This window comes from Haemaphysalis longicornis, unplaced genomic scaffold, assembly GCF_048455015.1.
Source record: "Haemaphysalis longicornis isolate Haplotype H1 unplaced genomic scaffold, Haemaphysalis longicornis Haplotype H1 scaffold_10, whole genome shotgun sequence".
NCBI classification, from domain to species: domain Eukaryota; kingdom Metazoa; phylum Arthropoda; class Arachnida; order Ixodida; family Ixodidae; genus Haemaphysalis; species Haemaphysalis longicornis.
This window is the reverse complement of record NW_027526204.1, coordinates 137,705,463-137,728,334: the sequence shown is the minus strand read 5'-3', so window position 1 is coordinate 137,728,334 and position 22,872 is coordinate 137,705,463. Positions and strand designations below refer to the sequence as shown.

At 46.3% G+C, this 22,872-nt stretch overlaps 1 protein-coding gene and 1 long non-coding RNA gene across 2 annotated transcripts in view; one reads left to right on the top strand and one right to left on the bottom strand.

Annotated features, from left to right (window-relative positions):
• LOC144160122 (uncharacterized) overlaps positions 1-22,872 on the bottom strand; it is a 199,293-nt gene that overhangs the window by 123,940 nt on the left and 52,481 nt on the right. The window lies entirely within an intron of this gene.
• Positions 8,002-10,332, top strand: LOC144159444 (uncharacterized). The gene is made up of 2 exons (XR_013320298.1): positions 8,002-8,117; positions 8,606-10,332. It is a non-coding gene; the product is annotated as an uncharacterized LOC144159444 (long non-coding RNA).

Genomic DNA, 22,872 nt, shown 5'->3' with positions numbered 1-22,872 from the left:
CCGTGACTCCGGCCTGAACGAAACTCTGTGAATGTGTGCCTTAACTTCACTCCGGTTTGTGCGCCGTGTGCGTGATCCTGCATTTGTCAGTTTGTGTGCTTATTTGCTTTTGTAGTGTCTGTGTGAGTTTTTGTATTTTCGTTTCCCTTCACTTTCGCACATCTCATGTTCATGTGGAGTAGCAAGCCAAGCTCGCTGCCAGGCTGACTTCTCTTCATTCATTAAAGGCATTCCTCCTCCTCCTATACATTGTAATAATGATGACCAACGTTTGGCTTTTCGCGTTACATGTGTTCTATTCTCGCTGCGCTTCGAACGTTGGCAGACCCTACCCCCCTCAACAACAACAAAAAACCTAATACACAGAAAACATTTATCCGTGCCTTCTTTAACCAATCCTCAAGAATTAAATGCCAAGACAAAAGCGAGGTTCAGTTTACAACACAAGGCAGTTACGGGGAACCTGCTGCGCTGTTTCGTAACGAGAAATAAAAAGGAACGTTTTACTACATCTGCAACGCGACAACTTCATTTTCCATTTTTATGGCTCGTAAGCGACATTACACAAGAATGCAAGTACATCTCACTGTTCTAGGTACCTGTCAGATTTTAAAAGGAACGCAAATGGTCAGCTGTGCAGCCGTAACAGAAATTCTGTGCTCACTGCAGGGTCCCAGAAGCTTGGTTTACACACTGTAAACCTGCTTGTCACTTTGCAAGTCTAGCTAAACATGAGATGTTGATTGTACTGCCCGTGTTAGCAATTCAATTCGCAAGTTCACTTGCGACGAAAGCCTTAAATAACTTATCCGACGCCATTATTCATCCAACCTGCCTTCAGAGCACGGGGCAAGAATAAGATAGGAGGGGAAACGAAGCTTCCTAGCGCTGCCAGATAATGTCACAAGTGCTCGTCAGACGTTAAGCATATGCCGCGGGTGACGAAACTGCGCGGCCACCGCAATCGGCATTGCACTGGGCAGCCACGGAATGAATTGCGGCCGCTATCAGTTCGTTCATCAGGTGCCGGTATACCCTCTCCTTCGCCGTCACATCTACAAAGCTTTGCAGTCCGCCTTGGTTTTCATTGTGACATTATCTGGTCGCTCGCCCGCGCTTGCCGCAATGGGCCGTTTCGCCTCCGGTATATTCTTGCTCCGTGCTTCAGAGTCGCTAAAATTTTATTTAACTAAAGCTGCGCGCCAAAAACCTCTTAGAATGGTTGCATTCACATACCTGCGCTGGTTAAAAGTCAGTAAATTTTTACCTTCCGAAAACAAAAACAAAAAATCGTAAGCACTTACAAAAAATGTCTGGGCAGTTAGGTTGGTTAGGTGGTGTTATTATTACAGGGCATCCCACAAATGCAAGAATGCGTCATGCTACCAGTGAAAGTGATTGAAACTGCGGTTGTAAACTGAATTCAGAGATTGGGGGCTTCCTGATTTGTTTCTATTTATAATTTTATTGAAGGCTCGAAGCATAGTCTGGAAAGATCGAGCTTGCTACGAGCCATGGCGTACAAGTTCATGTCATTATTGCGGCCGTTCTGAGATTCCCGATGGGTCGCCGCTTTTTTGGCGTTCTAATGAAAACTTTTTGCCGCTTCCATGCTCTACATTGAAAGTTGAGGAACCGAACTACAGCATACCACTCTTGTCTGCACCTGTCGTGCACACATAAGGCGCGAGAAAGGCACGAAACGCGCACACAGTGTGCATTCTCCCGGGCCGCTCAGCGGAGCATGCACACTAGCAGCGCGACGCTGCCGCCACCTACATGTCGACCTCGCAGCGAATACCCTAGTTCGGATATGTACTCGTTTGTGGGTACGCATCCCCATCGATCGACAGTCACTGCCCCATGGACTTCCGGCAAGGTACCCAATAACTAGCGCCGCCGCAGAGATGCGAGTACGTAGTCTCTGAGCCTCAGGGGCCCAGGAGAGGTTTCGATCCATAATTATACAAAGGTATCTTTGAGTGCGCACATAATGCAGGCAACGACCACGAAGGAATAAGGGGCACTGAGTCATCCACTTGCGAGTGAATGCCATGGAATCTCTTTTCTCAAAGGAAGAGGTAGAGACGCTTGGGCTCAAGGTATTCAGATATATTTTTTGGAGCTTTCTGGAACCTAAGCTGTGTATTTCGACGTGACCGGGCTGCTTTTGAAATTCAGAGGTCGTCGGCGTAGACTGTGACTTTGACGGCAGGAGGAAGGACACACTTTAGGTTGATTAGTGCAATGTTGAATAACAGAGGACTCAGAACCGCTCTTTGAGGTACTCCTTTCTCTACGCTGTGACACGAAAGAGGGTCTTCCGGTGGGCTCATAAATAGCTCTCGTCGTTCCAAGTAGCTGGATATCCATACATACAGCTTCCCACCAAGACCAAGAGCAGCAAGGTACTCTAGAATGACTGAATGAGAGACCGAATGAAATATCGACCTTATGTTTAAAAGAACCACTGTTATGTGTCCGTGGTTTAATCCCTCTTCTAGAGACGCCACGAGAGCAAGGATGTTGTTGATGGCAGTCCGGTTTTCTCTAAACCCATTCATTTCCGGTGGAGCTGAGCCTCGTGCAATCCCTCTGTGCTCGTCATGTGGGGTGGTAGGAGATGTGGAACAACACTACGTAATGGGCTGCCCACAACATGCTGCAGGGAGGGCGACATACCGTATTTATTCGATTCTAATCATCCCCTTTTTTCCACGCTCGCGATGCCCAAAGTGAGGATTCGAAAACCATAACTTAATTACCCTCCACGCCACTTTTTCTTTGCGACCGTATCTCGACGAGACGGGCGCAAAAAGAATGTTTTATTTGGCAAACATTAAAAGAAAAAAAATCGGCCGCGTATCTGCTCCTTTCGTTGCAAATGCCGTCAAAAGACGATAGTCCTTGTAGACATTTGCCAAGGAAATGCCCCCTTTGCTTTCCCGCTCACCTCTCATGCTGTTCTTGTACCGTCGCGCTCATCCCAAGGTAAACACACTAAAGGTTTGCGCAAGGCGATTTGAATTTACCGCGTTCCACTGCTACAGGCCGGCTTCCTCGATGCCAGAGCTGCAGTACAGCGGAGACCCGCGTGAAGGGAGGCGGCCGACTACAAGGTTTATAGAACCGCGTGGCCGTGCTCCACGTGCGTTCCAAGCAGAACGTGGAACCTAGCTAGTGGAACCTTTCGTTGCTGTTGCCGCGTGATTTTTCATATGCCGCCACACTCTTAATCTGGTTCCATGTAAGTTCCAGTTAAACGGGGCGATCCACATATTTTTATCTGGATCCAAACGAAGAATAACTGGAACGAGAGATATAAGTGGATCTTATCTGGAACTGTCCATTTGTTTTCTTTAGGTTTGTGTTTATTATGTGGAACCGAATAAATGAGGGGATGCGCTGTCGGCCGTTCCAGTTACTGTTCCACTTATGTCCCAGTAAAAATTTTGGACAGTGCTTTTGTATATTTTTTGCTCGTGTCTTGTTCCACATAACTTGTGCGCTGCAGTGAAGTATGCACTGAATCGTGCATTAACTGGAACAATGAACCACATATATATTTGACGCGCTTTGGCGCACAAGCGCACGCACAAGCACTTGCACGCACACGCCCACAGACATAGATACAGACACGAACGCACACCCGCGCACCCACACATACACACACACATGCATGCAGTCACACACGCACACACGCACGCACCACATAAAATTTAATAAACTTCGTCGATATCTATCGAACTGTCTTAGAGCAGTTTACTTATATAAGACGGCTAAGACGTATTTTTAGTGACGTTATTTGACAGAAAACAATATGTCCACTGCTATAACAACACCGTACAAAGCATGAAAGGTGCGAGAAAAGGGTATCTTAGCGAAAATAGAAATTTCACGAACCCCTTTCAGGTTGTCTGCGGCGCTCAGACCGCTTTAGTGAATATCGTCTTTTGCTAATTGCAGACGCGCAGTACGTCTGAAATCACCAATGACTTGAATTTCAGAAGGACCAGATGTCCCCAGGTTCTCCTTCTGCGTTTGGGATAGAGCCATGGTAGTGCTGAAGAATTCATTGGGCTTTTGTGGATACCTCATAAAGAAATATATATAGTTGTTGAGACTATTGCAAGTTCTGCATTTGGTTCACAAAGCGTCGCAGAAACATTGTTTTTTGCTCAATGCTCAGCCATCCGCTCGCTGTGTTGTAGTACGTGCACAATTTTAAGTGCTTTACAGGAACGTATGAATGGCTACAATCTGCTGTAAAATAGGTACTTAGTCCACTCTATTTATGCCCTGATGCGGTATATACATAGTGTTAACCGACTGTGCCGCACTTTACACTGCACGCAGCAAGTCACGAATGCAGTTATATATGCTTGGATGTTCGTTAGCATTTTTCGTCTCGTGCATGCTATTAAGGGTGACTCACCTGATCCAATTCATATGGGACTCACTAATTCATGACGCAAATTCATGAGACTTACTAATTCAAAAGCACCATGTACCGATACAAGAAGTTTTACAAATTCACAGAAATGACACTAACGACCTGGTTTGCTTCTTCTAGAAATACAGTAGACCCTCGTTAAGACGAACTTGGTTAAAACGAACACTGATTAAGAACCACAACATTTTTCTCTTGTAACGTCCACAATGCAATACACCTCCGCTTAAGACGAATTTCGGATAATACGCATACATTTTTACGGTCCGTTCGGGTTCGTCTTAACGGGAGTCTGCTGTATATCATTTCTTTGCAGAGATAAAAAAAAACAAGAAACGCATTTTGGTTTATCCAGTCTTCACTGGAAGGTGCTAGCGGTCTCACCATGCGAGAGTTTTATTTCTTTGTTTCAGTAGAGAAGCGACATATATCTAAAATAAGCAAACTAGGCCGTTGTGAATATCGGTATGTATTTGTAAACCTATTCGTATTGGTGCACGATTTTTTTAAGTCCGTTGGTCATGACGTAGTAAGTCCGCTAGGAATGCTAACATGTGAGTCCCTTTTAATTTCCACAAGCAAAAACAAGAGCCTCTTTGCAAAGAGCGGTTGACTGGGTGAACGGAACTAAACCTAGATATACCACGTGATACCTGCATTATTTTGTATGTATTAATGCTGAAATGACATTGTAATTCCTAATTATGCTGTGCAGTAACGGCAAAAATACGCAGGGTTAACTTGCTGTTGTTGTGTCTTGTCATAGTAATTGAAGTTCATTGAATGACCCGCCTTCTCCAGCTGCTTCCCCAGTTGCTGTTTTCCTGTAGTATTGGTGTTCAGGAGGAAAAAGGGCTCGGAAACGGGCCGATGTATTATTACTTACTAATTAGCTGTAAGTAGCTTTATATAACGTGGGTATCTAAGAGCGTCGCAGTATATTTTATTGACTAAGGAAAGGCTTGTAGTCAAGAAAAGCAGTAAATGAAGCCACGCCCTTTTGCATTCATTGTAAACAGTAACGGAGAAATTGTCATGCAAAGTTAAGCTCGGATATCGCACGCACTCACGGCCCTCCGCGAGAAACAACTTTAGCCAGTACTAACGCGCTAACGCGGCTATTATCTGAGCTTTGTTTCGGCCTCAGCGGGCGTAAACGTCCGCTTAGACGCATACGCCCGTTTTCCGAATCCAATAAAAGCCATCACGTGGGCCGAGTTTGTATGAGTTCTTATGCGGGCGCATCTCCAAAGCCTCCGCGAGAACGAAAGTACGCCGAAGCCATGAGGAAAAGACCGCCACTCCAGTAGCGCATTCAATGCGCATGCGTCAGCAGCAGCACGGCAGAGCTGTTTTTGCGTTGATTCACGGTACAGTGGGGCTGCAACGGGTACGATGACGACGGATGAAAATCGGGACTGCGTCAACACTTTAAACGACAGCAGCGCTCCCATCTTCCAGGATTCCCTCCGCTAATTTTACGGTCTTCCGCATGCAGCGCCACCAGTGGCACTCCCAAGCGGGTTTCTCAATTGCTCGCGCCATGCGCGTGATATTTACTAAAGAAATTCTCGGTCACGCTGGCGAGAACCGTTAGCGCCGTTAGCAGTTTAAATGGTTTAAACAGTTTAAATTGGGTTGATTGCGGCGTGCAACTGCGAATTTTTTCATATCCCTGGGCTGTATTTCCTGCTCGACGAAGTGGAGCTTTGCCAGGAGGCGCAAAAAAGGTCAGTGCTGCTTATTTATGTGCTGGTAACGGTTGTTGTTCAGTGACATCCTTGTTAACTGCGTCCGATAAACATACCGCGTCTATGCCCGTTGTTCGTGTGTCGTTCATGCTTGTGGTCGCGGCGTGTAACATTTTGTGTTGGAGAAACGTTTGCAGCCGTAATTTACCAAAACTCCCGTGTTCGTGGGTCAGAGTCGGCTGGACATTTCTGACTGCGTACGTCAGAAGTTCCTGGTTTGCGCGTTTCATGAGTGGATGTTCCCTTACTGTGTGGCTTTGCTTAGTTGTATATTGACGGTAGCTGTGTATGTCTGCGGTAGCGAATCTTTTCGGGTTAGTCGCTCGCGATAATCGCGCGTGCACACGTGTACAACTTCCAAGAAAGTTTGTCGGAGCGTCCGTCCTTAGATTTATTGGTATTTTTAAAACTTGCGTGGTAATTGCGGCGTTGTGTTAGTCTGATGAGTAGAATGCCTTTACTGTGCTTACCAGACCGGGAGTCTTCGACCTTGCCCGTTGCGCGCAAGGTAGACGCTATTTCGAGTTGTGTTGATGTGCTTTCAAGGCGTCAGCTTACGTTTATCTGTGCAGTGTGTTATGCAGTTCCATGTTTCTTCCAATTCCTTTGACCAATTGAGATGATCTATTTTACATTGCCTGAAGTGTATAGAAATGGAAGGGACAGTGGTTGTCTTAGCAGTACCGCAGTAACAAACGTGTCTTTTGTAGAGGGGAAGAAATATGTGGAAACACGCAGCGGGTATATAGAAAGTGTGCTGCCGTTTCTATGCTGTTAATGTCAGTGGTAACTTGAGACTTCAGGATAATTATCCAATATCCATAATTAGTGGTTGCTACTTCACGAACCGCGTTATAAATAAGCCACTCTTGCATTTTTATGCCGTCAATGTCGGTGGTAACCCTAGAGTCGAAATAATTTCCGACAACGCTCCGGTGATAAGTTCTTGCATCACTATGTGCACCCAACATTAACCCATTTATGTGCTTCCTTGAACTTAGAAAATATACTGCGAAAGCAGATTGCTACATTCTGTATTCGATCTGTGTAACCTGTCCAGATGCAGACTATGGCTGACTGTGGAGAAATTTGTCTCTACACTGGTAGTTTGCGACAATTGTTTTCCTTTGTCTGAAGAACAGAAATTAAAACGAATTATTTCCATTCCTTACATATACCTGTGAAATCATGGCTGTGGCATTCACTGTGGCTGAAGACATCTTCAGCACGCCGAGGCGTCGTCGTGACAAGTGTGACAGATTGTGAATGCATTGTGGAAGTCATAAAGCCACGAAATAGTGCCTCCTGAGTGTTGCGTATTATACAGACGTTCACCACTCCGCATGGAGCAATGACAGGTGAGCCTAAAAATGTTCAAATATTTTTATATTTAAAATTGTTTCGCCTGAAAACGTTACCACGGCTCATGATGCAAAATAAATTTTAGCACAACTAATCAGGCCTTGTACGAGATCTTGTAGTACTCCCTTCTTAGAGGGAAGCGTAAATTTATGCTTCGATATTTTTATACTGTTTTTATTTCTAGGAAATAGGGCGGACCGGTACTTAAAACAATGGAACAAGGAATGCATACTGCCATTTTCCTGGTTCTTGAAGGTGTGTGTTCACCGTTCTTGAAGTCGTGTGTTCACAAAAAGGAAACACGTGAAAGCCGTTGTACGGGATGAAATCATTGCATTCTACAAGTAAGTACGCACTCCCAGTTCTGGAACTTTGATGGTCCCTTTTTAGGTAGTTGCATTATACGTAATGGCTTCGGAACACCATTTCAGTGACAACTTGACCTGTAGGTGAAAACGACCGTAAGAGCTTTTGGGAACACGTTAGCAAAACTTTCCTGGAAAATCACTCCGAGGAGGCCCTGCCAGGAACGCCTGCATCTTAATTTTAGTTGGGTAAGTTGGCATTTTATTTTTGTGGGACTCAATTTATGGTAGTGTTTATTGAAGCTGGCATTTTATTTTTGCGGGACTGAATTTGTGGTAGTTTTCTTTGTAGCAAAATCTTACTGTTAAGAATAAATCGTGAACTCCAAATTGGGAAATACCTTCACATTCAGCCTGTTTCGGATGCTGCAACATGTGGACAAAAAGGCTATTATTTTGCATTCAAATTTTGCAAACATTTTGCTTTCACATTGAGAGTTGCTGCTGTGATAATACGGCGCCACGGCCACGCCCAATGCGGTTGCTTTCCAAAATTAGAGAACTGCCATTGACAGTCTGAGCTAATATTTTTTGTACATTGTTAGCAGCATTCCCAGAAAAGAAACCAATAAATCGCTGATATTTCAATAAATTACTGTGCTATAAAAGGGGTATCCTAAGCAACTCACTCATTTAAAGCCATCGTCTAACAAAATTTTCTTGTTCCTTCCTTAAAGGTACATGACGTGGTCCAGTTATTCTCGACGTCCAGTTATTTTGAGAGAAGAGAATGGCAGCGTAAATATTGTCTGCAAGAAACACATCATGGATTTTCCGCCTGCATTGTCGCATCAAGATGTGGTCATCCTCCTCGCCGTATATTTCATCTTAATCTCCTGAAACTTATGCGAATTTGGAGAGTTCTTGGGACTTTTGCAGAGAGTTCTTGGCCATTTAACAGTGGCCTGGTGTCATTTAAGTTTAAAGCTCTGTTGAAAGACTTGATGTGGTCACTCTACTTGGGGTTTTAAATTATTGTTAGACGTTTAAGCCTATTCGGAAAGATATGTCGTGGTTCAAATGATTGGTAGATGCAAGCGGCATGTCAACTGCAAAAGTGAAGTCGTGCTTTCCTTTGCAATTTTTCATTATTGGCACAAAGCGCAGGCTGCCTTTGCCGCTGCTCTGTTACTCTGTTCATGTAGCTAATGGCACTGCACTGTAACGTTTTTATTATTCAAGTGCAGCTCGAAATTTTTTTCCATGGCAGTGCTGCTGTTGATGGATGCAAACGTGAGAATAATTATTTACACAGACGGTTTGGGGTTTTATTAATCAATTTTTGTGCTGTATCTTAGCTGACACCTAAGCCCTAGAAGAATGCGAAATATACATATTTGGCTTGAAAAAGTTGTTTACTTTGGACAAAGTTGCATTTCTCGCTTGTTAGAGGCAGTGCTTTGGTCACAAGCATACTGTCGTCATGATAGTAGGGTTTGTATAGCACGCAACTGAATTTTACCTCAGATAAATGTTTCGGCTGGAAAAATGCTTCCAAGTTCGCTTGGTAAAATTGGTCACCTGTATGTTTCAACGCTACCTGGCTTGGTTATTTGGGATGTCTGAATTGTTCTTGAGGGAACTAATAACGTCTTTAGAGTTAGGCTGCTTGATAAATTTTAAAATGCGTAACATGCTCCGAGCTATCTGGTTTGTAAAATTTTGTAAGATTCACACTGTGTGCTATGATCTTTTTTTGGATAAGTTATTTTAAATAGCTACAAATTGTCGGGGAAAGAACGCGGCTTCAGTGAAAGGCTTTTTCAGGGCGCGTATATAGTCGGTTTTGGCTACAGTTAGCTTGATATTACAGTTAGCTTGATATTGATATATGGTGTATGTTTTAGTTGTGCAATAGTGCCACATGCTTCCGGTAATTTTTTCTGCGCAAATGTTAAATTGTTAGTATTGGCTCCGGTGTTCTTTTCCTACACTCTTGCAGGTCTTGTGATAATTCAACCGTGTAGGCTTGTATTTTTGGCTTTTCCCTACACTTTAATAGCAAACTGCATTTTTTGGAACCGGGATGCGTAAACATGGTATGGCAAGCGCTGTGGGTACTTCCGCATTTGCGGTACCTGATTTCATGGCATAAAACAGCATATTTTATGCTCACTGTTGTGTAATGCTTTTTAAGTTACTGCGAGGGTAGATGTACAAGTCTGTTTGTGACGCGGTTGCGCTTAAAGCCATCTTTATTACCCACGTGTTTTTAGCAAAAAAGAATGGTAACTATTAGCAAAAATAGGAAAATGCCACTTAGATCGTTTTGGCCACTTGATATCGTTTTGGTATTTGATCCTGTACGCTGGTCATTTTCTGCCCAAGTGGAAACAGATATGTCTCCGTATCTCAAATGTACGCAATAATACGAGCGAATAAAATTTCCTTAGTGTTTTTAAAAGCATTGTATCAGTGCTAATAGTTGGTTTGGTGTGTATTTTAATGCGAGTCTTGTTTCTTTTACATGCAGCCAAAACCCAGAACAGGATTCGGCGGATGAAGCCAAAGTCTCTGTGTGCCGCTCCAGGTATCTCAGACCAACTTTTATATAGAACTGTGCTCCGATAGGCAACTGTTGGGAACTGTCAGGGACCACACTGCTGCGGCGGTTTCTGTTTTCCAATTGTTGGTATCACTGTGGGCCATATGTCAAGGCTGCGTTAGAATGGTGCTTGCGGTTTCCTTCTGATACCAATGCATCCGCCAGCCTGGCAAATGACCTCAGTTTATACCAACAGGAAAGCAGATATGTTGGAAAAGTGGAGTCCCATAGACAGCTTCTCAACGTCTATCGGAACACCGTTTTATATAAACAGCTGGTCTGAAGGTACCTGGAACGGCGCACCGGATAAATCCATAATCATTTTACGTGGATCAGTGTTCCAGTAACTTACACTACCAGTTTATTTGGAACAGTGATCCGTATATTTTTATTTGGAACGCCGATCCAGATAATATAGCTGCAAAAATATGTGGTGCACTGTTCCACTTACATTTTCAGGATATGTGGAACACGGTTCCAAATATATAAGTGGAACTTTTTTGCAAAAAAGTTCCAGTTACTAAGTGGATCTTATGTGGATCCAGATTAAGAGTGCAGGAGGCGGCAGTTTTCTGCAGTACATGTAGAATATCATTTGTTATCTAAAAACCAAGCATCCATGAATGTTAATAAAGGAACACTGTAAATATCCCTTGTGTACTAATTTCCTGTCTTGCATTTGCGTAATGTCTTGTTCTTGTCCAACAAAGTTGACAAGTATGAACATATAAACCGGGCTTAGACGTTTACATTTGGCCGCGAGTATATAAACTATTGCGCAGTAAGCATTTTACTTTGGCCGGGTGGCTGAATCGAGTTACAGACAGACCAAAATTTATGGGTTTAAGTAGCCCAAGAAAGACTATCGTCTTTAAAATAGGTACAGACAGTTAACCACCACTCACATATGATACTCAGTCAGCCTCACTACCATTCGAATTCGTTGTGCCGCTTGGGCCGCCACTCTCAGTATCCCCAGTAGGTCGCCTTCTGTTCCTTTGAAGTGGTGTGTAATTGGAAACTTCATAAATTCCTTGGTAACAACGTCAACTAGAGCCCGATTCCACGCTTCCGAAATCCACCTTGCGATGGTTGCTTAGAAGAGGGGGTGCTTACATTCACATGCAAACTTTTTTTCCAATTATTTTTTTGCGAAAGCAGGGGAGGGTGCTCCGAATCGGGGAGGGGGAGGGGGTGTGCTTAGAATCGCAAAAATACGGTAGTTCTCGTCGATGCACAAATTAACCGCGCCGCACACCCCTCTGGATCACGTGACCTTCCTAGTCAGGCATTTGACACTTTGTAGAGAGGTGGCACGTTTCGTTACTAGCTTGCGTCGGGACACAGAACTCGTGCACTCATTGTGGAGGAGTCATATATTTGACGCATCGGGTGCCACTGGAGTGCAGCAATTGCCGGTGTATCATGCAAAAATAGCACCCCCTGATACAACCACACCACCAACCAACCAAACACCAAAGCGAACGATTGCACTTGGTGTTAAAAGGCACAGTCTCTCAGGCGCGCAACCACGCAACCTTCACTGCTGGCTTCGGCTTCAAATGCCGCAGGAATTTTGCATTAAACCAGCCGAATAAAATTGTTTTAAATGTTGTAAGTTAGTAGACGTCCGTTCAGAGATGTATGACAATTTTTTTTTTTTTTTTTGAAATACGCGCTTTCTCTTTTCTGAAAAAAGAAAAAAAGAGTCATGAGCCATTGCATTTTGTGACGGTGAAAGACCAGCAAAACTGAGGTCCCACTGAATTTTTAACTACAATGCCAACTCTTGACGAAAGTCGTGCAGCTACTATTCGTTCCTCAATGTCATTCATCTCGGTAGATGACCTCCAATCGGAAGTTAGACGCATCCGTTCGTAGTGGAGAATCGGAGCAGGGTACATTTAAGCATAGTCTTTACTTCTCCAGGACACCTGGAAACCTTCGACGCCCTCAGCGTCCGGCGGTCCGGACTATACGCGGCCTCGCCATTACAACGTGACAAAAGAGGAGGGAAATTCAAAATGAATAATGGCATCTTCTTGGTTTTCTTCGCGTGCTCGGTTGGCAGGGTTAAAGTTTCCGCCCCAGCGGACACATCCTTCTGTAGCAGCTGGCAATAAGCAAGCAACCGCGCATCCAGACAGACAGACAGACAGACAGACAGACAGACAGACAGACAGACAGACAGACAGACAGACAGACAGACAGACAGACAGACAGACAGACAGACAGACAGACAGACAGACAGACAGACAGACAGACAGACAGACAGACAGACAGACAGACAGACAGACACGAACGCTTTACTCAGAGGAGCGCTTGCAGCTTCGGTGGCGCATGGGTAAAGTTGGCTTTTTTGTGTGTGTACGCAGAAAGAAAGTGCGCGGAACAATATCCATGAACAGTTTCGTTGTAGAACATAGAAACAATAAAAAAATGCAGAAACTCGCGCATGGGAAATGTCGGATGAATGCGTAAACCACCTTGCAATACACAGAGAACACTTGAGGTCGGCCTCACTAATATACACAAGTGCTTTGCTGGGAAGGCAATTTCCCAGGCACAATACAAGCGGACTGATATCAAAGTAGGGAGGCCCAAGGAACTTTTTAATAAATTTATGCTGCTGCATGGCGGCAGGGCAAATGAGACGAAAGATGGTTGATGGTTAAGCGTTGATGGTTGATGGTGCTGCCACAGAGTGATCAGATTTATGTACAGCGGTCATGATAACGCAAGAAAATTGCTTTTGTGCCAGCCACTGTTTCTCATTGTCGTCGGTGGTGGGTACCCCTGGCTCTATGCGTCAGTGTTCACTTCTGCTTCACGTAACAATACCCCCACAAGACCACACGTAAATCTTGGTGTAACTCTCTTCCAAGCCTGTTTAAAGTCGGCTCAACTGCTCTACACAAATTCTTTATTAGGAGGACATTTTTACAGGAGCCGCTCTAAAGATGGCTTCACCTCAAAATATCACTGTTCGAAGACCATTTTTAGGGGCTAGATATATAAGAAAACATGAACGCAATGGGGGCTGTTATTACTATAATTTTCGTATGCGGAGTAAATGCGACACACCGAGCGTTACAGACGGGCATAGGGGGTTGATAGTCTACGTAGAAATGCTTTCGAATTTAAAATGCACACTCATGATGCCAGGATCCTCTGTGACACGTTGATTTTACACCACAATGCACTTGGCGTTAGGGCAGGCGACACAAATATTAGTTCGACCATGGGCGAGCTACGGATTTCGAAAATTCGGAGGTTTCAACGTCCACCACTTTTTTGTCCCAACTGTAATCACGCAGTTTTGCATATGTCCCAGTTTAAAAGAATCCCGGGCCATCTCCATTAACGTGAAACGTGAGGACAAGCGAAGCATGCACTGTATAAGCCTATTCAAACATTGTAAGTCTCTTTTTTGCCGCAGGGCTCACGCTGATTGGGCGCGGTGAAGCCCCTGTGGGAACAATCGGCCGCTTGCTGAGGCGGTGGCGCTCTCTCTCGCGTTGAATCGGATTTAAAGGGACACTGAAGTGATTTGTAAACATTGCGGGATTAATAGCGCAAAGTGTAGTCCGGAGTCCATAGGCCATATTTCGACCACTCTGAGCGCGTTTACGCGAACTTATTTAGTAGAAAAATCAATTCGAAAATGCTGTCCTCCTCTCTGCACCCTCGCCCATTTTCTGCGGCGTTTTCGTGTGACGTCACCTGGAGATGAGCTGGCAATTGGCTGCGCTACTGCACGGCTCGCCGACCTTCCTACAGAGTCAGTCGGCCCAGATTTCAGTCCGCCGGTCGCCGACGGGTCGTCGTAATTCGCTCGCTCAGTTGAAACTAAGTCACAACACGTTTGTGAATGGAAGAATGTACCTTCCTTTACTTTGTTAGTTTGTACACTGTATCAAGCTCCGATCCCGGGTCGCTTCACACAAGCGCCGCACAAGTGCACATGCGACGCTTCGCTGACTGGTACGCTAGTCCACTGGTACGGGCAGTGGGCACAGGCCAGAATCAGCAGACCCTTGGCCTGGTGCGAACACGCGTTTTACGATACAGGCATGAGTGAGGCAAGCTCCAAATATGGGGGAACGCGGACGGCGTTCATCCACTGCGTAGGCCGCGGCTAGTGATTGCTACGATCCCAAGCCGTCCTGGGAATTTTACAGCCGACAACAAAGCATAAGCGCGCTACGACGATTACTGAGATATTGAGAATGCCCACCCAACGATGCCGTCGGATGTCAAGCATCTTGTTTTACAGAACCGAAACCAAAACTTGTTTGAATGCTAACCTTGGACATCGTCCAATCAAGGTGCACCTCTTGTCGTCACAGCCTTTAGTTGGTGCGGCCGCCACAGACCGCGCATGGTAGTTTTTCTTATTTCCCGCTTCATAAAATAATTACCCACTTATCAACCGGATAAGCGATGAAAAGTGTGGTACTTTGAGCCAGCCTACGCAGTGCAAGCAAAACCGGGAGCTTGACAAATTCACTTCAGTGTCCTTAGAGACAGACTGGCCGTAAGTTGTCTTCGTGTCACACGCCGCAGGATGCCAAGAAGTATGCTAAGAACTAACGCGAGGCGTTTGAAAACGAGTGTCCCGGTGTTGTAGTACCGTGATGGAGACGCCGACAGCCCGAGCCTCCAAGGTGCTTCGCCCCTGGCACGCGCACACCACCAGTTTGCCGGGTGGTGCGTGCACAGGGTTTGGCCATGGGTGGGGTGGGGGGGCATGCAGCTAGGTTTTATGCCCTCGCCGATTACATGTCCGTGCTGGTAGGACATTTCGACGTGGACGTGTTATGGTCCAACGCGACCTGTCTGCTGTCCTCCGTGGTCGTGCAGTTCGGGTTGATGTGTTACACAGACAGTCAGTAGCCTACGACGCGGAATAAAAGCGGACCGCCTCATGTTTGTCCGCTAGAATGAAGCTCCAGTCCTTCCAAGTTTCATTCAGCTAATGGGCTAGGAAGTATGCTCAATCGCAAATTACAAAAATTGTATCGTGCACTCCTTTGACTGCAGCCAAACTTCGCTGCCCATCCTGCTTGAGAAAGTGGAATGGCACTGATTCCTCCCTTTTTTTTCTCCCATGTTCATATAAATTTAATAAATGGCCGTGGTTTGCAAGTTCTGTCATGAAGCGGCGCGATGAGACAGAGAGGTAGGGACTGAGAAACAGCATTTTAATAATCTGTGCAAGTCGCCACGCTGACGATGTTCAGGCACACACCAACCATGATACGCATGGACGATAGGTTAACTACACGCCTAGCAAGAAATCCTACTTTGGCTGAGTCATTCCGCGATCATAGGGTATAGGTGACGTTCATTAGATCCGCCGCCGTCTTCCATATAAGCCGCGTCCTGACACAGAGTTTTTACGACGAGGCTGTTTATGGCTAGGATCCAGCAGATCGTCTCCGGCGACAGACCCAGTACAGACGAACAATTTTAAACGCACGCAAAAAATTCAGAAAAATGGAAATGAATTTCCTAGGGCCTCCATAGTTTGATATAAAACGGCTTATATTGCCCCCGGGAAAATGTGCGAGCATAAATGTAGTTGTGTGTAGGAGTGAAGCCAACTTTAGGGATACGCGTAAGCCTGGTCTTTGTAAGCTGGATTTTCCACATTGTGTGTTGCGCAGTGAAACACGACCATCTACGGAGAGAGTACAGCAACAGCCCCACCTTATTCTCCTCGCCATGGCCGCCGCCTCTTTCCCGAGTGCCTATCCTCCTCGACACGCGCCGCGTATCTCTCCCCCCGGACATTGCGCAATGCCGAGCGCTCTTCGGCAGCCACCTGTGCTCCGCACTAGAGACATCATTGTCTCTACCTACCAATCGTGTGGGTCCTTAGTCTGGGACGTAAAGGTGGCGCCACTGGCCTCATAATTTAATATAGGAAATCCCCAATATAGCTAAACACCAACATAGCAAATCCCACCAGAGCGACAGCTTCGCTAGACTTCCCTCTTCACAGAGTGACAGGGCTCTGATTTTGTAACAGCGGCGTTGTTGTTGTGGCCGTAATGTGTGTGGATGCGGCGTCACACACACACACACACACACACACACACACACACACACACACACACACACACACACACACACACACACACACACACACACACACACACACACACACACACACACACACACACACACACACACACACACACACACACACACACACACACACACACACACACACACACACACAAATGATGGGTCATAGTTACTCTCATCGCTTACCGCACACGTGATTAAGTGTTTTACGAGGAGCGCCCGGCGTTGTCTAGGCCTGCGCGTGGCGTTCGTAGAAAACACCACGAAAACAGTTCAAGTGCGCCCGCTCCTCAAAGGGGTAGCGCAAGACATCTCGCGCTAAAACCGCCCAGTTCAAGCCGGTTGCCGCCGCTTCTAGCGCGTGCTGACGTGTTCCACTTTGGGGAAAATGCAAAAGTCTACGGTCAAAACGATCTGGGCCCGCCAGTCATGCATGAGGAAGACGGCGATATAGATGGATATGACGATGAATACTACTACCCCAGTGAAAAACGACGACGGAACATGTAAATAAACAATTTCAAACCCTATGCAATGTGTGGTGGTGTGTTCTTGAGTGCTTACATAGAAAGAAATCCTCCATATTCGCTGTGGTTTCAGCCTTGCGCGACTTAGTGCAAGCTTCGCAAAGGATTGTTCAGCTTTCCTCTCGCTCTCCCGGATTCAATTTAAAGTAAGTGGTTTTTTATCATTTACTTTAGCAAGAAAACACGACTTGAATTTTTAATGAAGAGAATGACTTAATTTTAGGTTAGGTATTTGTGTATTGCGTTGAAACTGTCTTGTGTTACCTGTACTACATGCATGCACCATAGTTAGGAAAGGTGTTGCCTCTATTTATTTCGTCTTCAGACTCGCTGTTAGGAAATACACATAGATTCCGCTAGTGGCTTCCGGGACCAGAAAAAAAAACGAAGGAAGCTCATACTAACGCAGAAGACTTGAAGGTAGCGAAGCTGTGCGCAACCTTCACGGCTATCACGACGGTTTAAATCCACGATTGCAGCCAAGTTTTTTCTTCTTCGCTGCCGCAACGACATTTACTCCATCGTTGTAGCTATAAGTGTGCGCTTCCTTCATTTTTTTTTTTTTTTTGTAGTGGTAATCATTGGACATCACCTTGCGGGGCGTACGCTATGACGTGTCTTTCTTGCCCCGAGCAAGTGTTGCCATGATTACGGCAAATGCTGGAGTTTTTTCAGCCAATCTTGGCCGATCTAGGCCAATCTCCCTAGGTGGGTATGCGTGCCTTGACAAACGTGCGCCGGGGACGCTGGGCGGTCGCTTCGGGACACGCACACACGAACGCTCGGCATTTTCTTGGTTTCTTTAACTGCCGGGCGGTCGCTACGAGGCACTCACTGACGTGCACGCGCTAACGTGCATTGGAATTTTCTTGATAATTTTGAATTCAAGATAGCCCATCCCACCACTTCCACGGCTACAGAACTTACCGCCATCCGTTGCGCCCTTCACACCATTGAGCAAGCCTTATGCCGAAGATAGGCGATCTTCTGTGACCCGAAGCCTGCGCTCCAATAGCTCCAGTCAGCCCCGTGCCGTGGACCTCATGAACAGCTGCTGGCCGAGATAAGACTACTGTACGACCGTGATGCTCAAGCGGGTCATGACATTGCCTTCCAGTGGCTTCCCAGTCACTGCGGCATTGTCGGCAACGAAAGTGCGGACGCTACCGCCCGCTTGGCACAGCAAAAGTCAGAGACCATATTCATTCTATTATCCAGGACGAACGCCGCTAGGACTCCCAAAAAACTTGCCCGGGAGACCACGATAGCCAAATGGACTACCAAAGAGGACACGAGCTCTCGTATTCATGCTCTGGGCCCGCATCTTCAGCGTCCTCTTCCATTAGCCCTCCCACGGACTGATGCAACCGTTCTGTGCCTTCTCTGGCTTGGAGTCGCCTTCACAAATGCTTACTCCCATTTTATTGGAATGGAAGACAGTGAGGCGTGTGGAGTCTGTGACACATCGGAGACCATACGCGATCTTCTATGCGAATGTTTACATTTTTCATCGGCAAGAAGGCATCTCCCCTCAACTTTACGGAAGCTCGATTCTCGGCGGCCGTTCTCTGAGGAGAAAATCCTGGGCCACTGGCCTTCACCGTCATCTACGCACAAGGCGACAAAAGCGCTCCCGTGCTTCCTAAAAACAACGAGCTTGCACAGAAGTCTGTAGCACAAAAGACTGCTCTCTATGAAGTCAATGAACTCTATCGTCTAGAGTGCCGTAACGCTGGCCACATCTCTTTACTCTCTGTCCTTACCTTCCCCTTCTTTTACTGTTTTCATTTTTCCCCCATTGTTTCTCTTCCCCACGTGTAGGATAGCAAACAAGGCCACAGCCTGGTTGACATTCCTGCCTTTCCTTTACCTTTATTCTTTCCTTCCTTCCTTCCTTAACTGCGGACACGCAAAATAAAAATTTGCTAAACAGCTTCGCTGTTAAAAAAGCAGTGCGACACAAGAAGCTCAACCGAAAACTTCGTCGTAACCCCAGAACATGAAGGTACTAGCCAAGGAGTGCTACACCTAATAAAATGTCAGGGCCTCAACACTTTTGTGAAATGGGGAGCCAGAGACAGCTCTTCACGACGAAAAATAGGATGTAAAGGTTTTCATTCCCCACGTGTAATTAGAGGTCTGTGATAAATGATCTACGTGGACATGTAGACGAATGGTACAATCGACGTTAAAGACTTGGAAAGGGCGACATCTATGTCGGTGCCCTGCCTTTGCAACACTTTTTCAAGGCCTGTGAATAACCGCCATCGAGATTCGTAGCTCAGAGCTTCCTCGAACCAATTATTGCAAGTCTTTGTTGGGTCGTGTTGGGGTTCGTCTTTTCTGTAGACGTAACCGTAGACATTAACCACTGCGCGAAAAATTCCACGAACAAGAAATTATCCCGCTCTGCTCTGTCGAAGTAAAGGTTCATTCTGCAAACGCGTTATGGTGAAATGACGGAGCGTGAAGTTCTTGAAACGCGGCGCGGGTGTCACGATCGACGCACGTTGGTGGGGCGGGGTTTGTGACAGATGATGGATGCGGAAGTCAGGAAAAGAATGTGACGCCTACCGCAGACATCTATGTCCGCAAATGATTCATGGTTAATCTCTGTTTCAAAGGAAGTATAAAGTAATTTATGGTTAATTCATGATGGGGAGGGATTGGTAAGAACAAAATGAAATCTAAGGTTAGACGAAATCTCATCTGGTCGGATGGAATATTCAAAGTTAATAAACGTGGTACCTCCGACAAATATTAAAAAAAGGTGAAAGCAGTAATTAAAAGCTAATTAAAAGGTAAAAGCGGAAGCCTTGTTCACTGAGCCTTCCGTATGGAAACAAGGAGGCCGGAAGACTTTTCGGCTCCCGTTTGGATACCGAAACGTCTTTTTAACTTCTTAAATAAACCTTTGGTAAGCGATACCACGTTGTTTAACTATGGATTGGTAAGAACGTATGAAATGAGATTACAGGTCGGTATAGTTGGGGTATTCACAAAGGCGTACACGACGCACACACACACCAGTGGCGTACGCAGGATTTTGCTTCGAGTGGGGGGAGAGGCATTTAAACATTTAGAAAATAATAACAAGTAAAAATTACCAAGTACCGTATTTACTGGTGTAAGGAACGCACTTTTTTTTCCCCGTAAAACCGAAGCAAAGTTGGGGGGTGCATTTATTATGCGGGGTAATTATCCAGACACTTTTCAGGAGGGACAAAGAAGGCCACCACGAAACAAGATATTGCATTGGAAAACCTACCTTTCGAAGTAAATATACGCGTACACAATTTGCAAACACAGCGTTATTATTGAACTACACTCGTCTTCGTTTGTCAAGGCTTCACTTCGTCAATTCTGAAATGTCTGCCGGCAGCACCGTTCACATGCTCAGCTGCGTACTCTGCAACCTTTAACTTAAAACTGACCGTGTAACTGACATTTCGGCCCATCGCCGACTGAAAAGTCAAATACTAGCGGGAAAGCAAGCAACAACGCTATCACGAAAAAAGTAAGGCTAGACGCTCAATGGACTGAGCCGACTGAGCGTCGTGATTGGCTGTTCCACGACGCCGCGCCGGAGTGTTTGTTTTTACTTCGAAACATGGCTCTTGGTTGCATGCGCGATCATCATCAGCGGGAGCGAGTAAACTGGAAAAGCTACAGTATGGCCATTCGTGGAACTGCAGGGTGGAAAAGTTCGGGGTGCATTTGTTAAGCGGGGAAAAAAGAAACCCAATTTTGACGGCTAAAGTTGGGGGTGCGTTCATTATGCGAGTGCGTTTATTGCGCGGGTAAATACGGTATACTAACAAAAAAAACAAACAAAATTAATTAATCATAATAAAAAACAACAAAAAACAGAAACCCCAAAACAAAAATGGCCTGATCCGGCCTTGAAAATCGCCCCCGTGCCAAAAATTTCGAAGGGAGGGGCGTGGCCCCCTCGCCACCTTCCCCCCCCCCCCTTGCGTACGCCAGTGACACACACGCACACACCATCACATACCTACTGAGGGACACGTCAAAGCAGACGTCGCCCTGGAGGGATGCGTCCTAGACAGTCGGCACAGGGCGTTTATCAGGGGCGCTAGCCGAGAACACAAGCCTCGGGAATGATGGTGTCGATGGTTGTTTAAAGGAGATGACGTACGGCATCATGATGACAACAGCAGATGAATTGCAAGATAATTCTAAACACACAGTGCCAAGGCACTTTTATGTGTCCTCGATGTGGGAATGAGAGAGAGGGAAAGAGAGATAACATTATCACACACGATTGACGTCCGAATCGTAGACGTTTTCTCGATTAGGCGGTGATGGAGCTATTGTAGCGGACAGCTTGTTGCTCACACCACCCCGCCCTCCTCTACGAAAAAACGACCACCTGGGCTCAGCTGTTCACGCTGGAGACAGTGCTGTCCAGCCCCTGCTTCTCGTACCAGCTCCTGCTCCCCGAAAGAGCAACCGATACTAAGGTGGTTAATGGATTCCTGTGGAGAGGGAACCACTCCTGCAAGAAATGATCTCGATAAACTCTCTCTCTCTATTCCTCTTTCTTTCTTCACGCTGTGCGAGGCGTGAAAGGCCTGGATACGTGCAGAGAGACATCCGTACCCTAGCAACGATGGTCCGTAGGAGCGGAACTAGGAGTGACACGATAGTTGACGGAGAGGGTTTCTACCAGGCTGGTGCATGGGCCAATACGTCAATGAAGGAATTTCTCACAGCGTTCTGGCTTACGAACAGGCGTCCAAAGGGGTGTCTTGTCACTAGGAGAGAGATGAACATCCCTATGGGTGGCGACATGACGAAGCTTCCGGTAGTTTTGACAGGCTTCAGTGTGCAGACGAGCAAGGTGGCGGCAGTGATTGAGGCGAGAGACAAACTGTTGGGAGAACGGGCTGGATGCAGACACGGTGGCACTACGGAAACTACGGTTGACAGCCATAGACGAGAAATAAAGGGAAATAACCAATAGTCTCCTGAGTGGCACTATTAAAGGCAAACGCAACGAAGGGTAGAAGTGTATGCCAATTTGTAGCGTCTGGCCGGATGTACATGAAAATCAAATCAGAAAGTACGGTGGATTGATTGGCTGATTATGGGGGTTTAACGCGCCGACGCTTCACGGGCGATGCAGCGCGCCGTAGTGGAGGGCGCCGGATTAATTTTGACCACCTGGGGATCTATACCGTGCGCCGAAATATCAAACACACGGGCGTTTTTGCTTTTCGTCTTCATCAGAAAAGCGGCCGCCGCCGCCGGGAATCCAGCCCGCGTCCTTGGGCTCAGCAGCACAACGCCTTAGCCACTGAGCCACCACGGCGGGTAATGTACGGTGGAAACTCTTAGTATGCTTGTCTGCGCGGCGTAAGAGGATGCGGTTTTGTGCAATATGTTATGAGCGCGAAAAACTTCAACAACGTCACATAAGAATGTTCTGCCGCGATCACTCAGGAGTATTCAAGGAGCCCCGTTACGCAAAAGGATAGCGTGAAAAAAGTCGGCGACCTTAGTAGCACAACATGAACGAACGGGTGCCAACTCCGCCTGTCTTGTTAAGTGGTTGACAGCTGTTACGGCCTAGTGATATCGGGCATACGAAGAAGGTAACGATCCGTAGAGGTCAGTTCTAAATTGTCTGTAATGGTGCAGGAGGACAACGAATGGGCTGTATCAGCCCGGAAGGGGCGGGCGTTTATCATTTGCGCTGCTAGAACGCAACACACGACGCATTGTAGCGGGCAACGCAGGTAGCACGACACAGGGG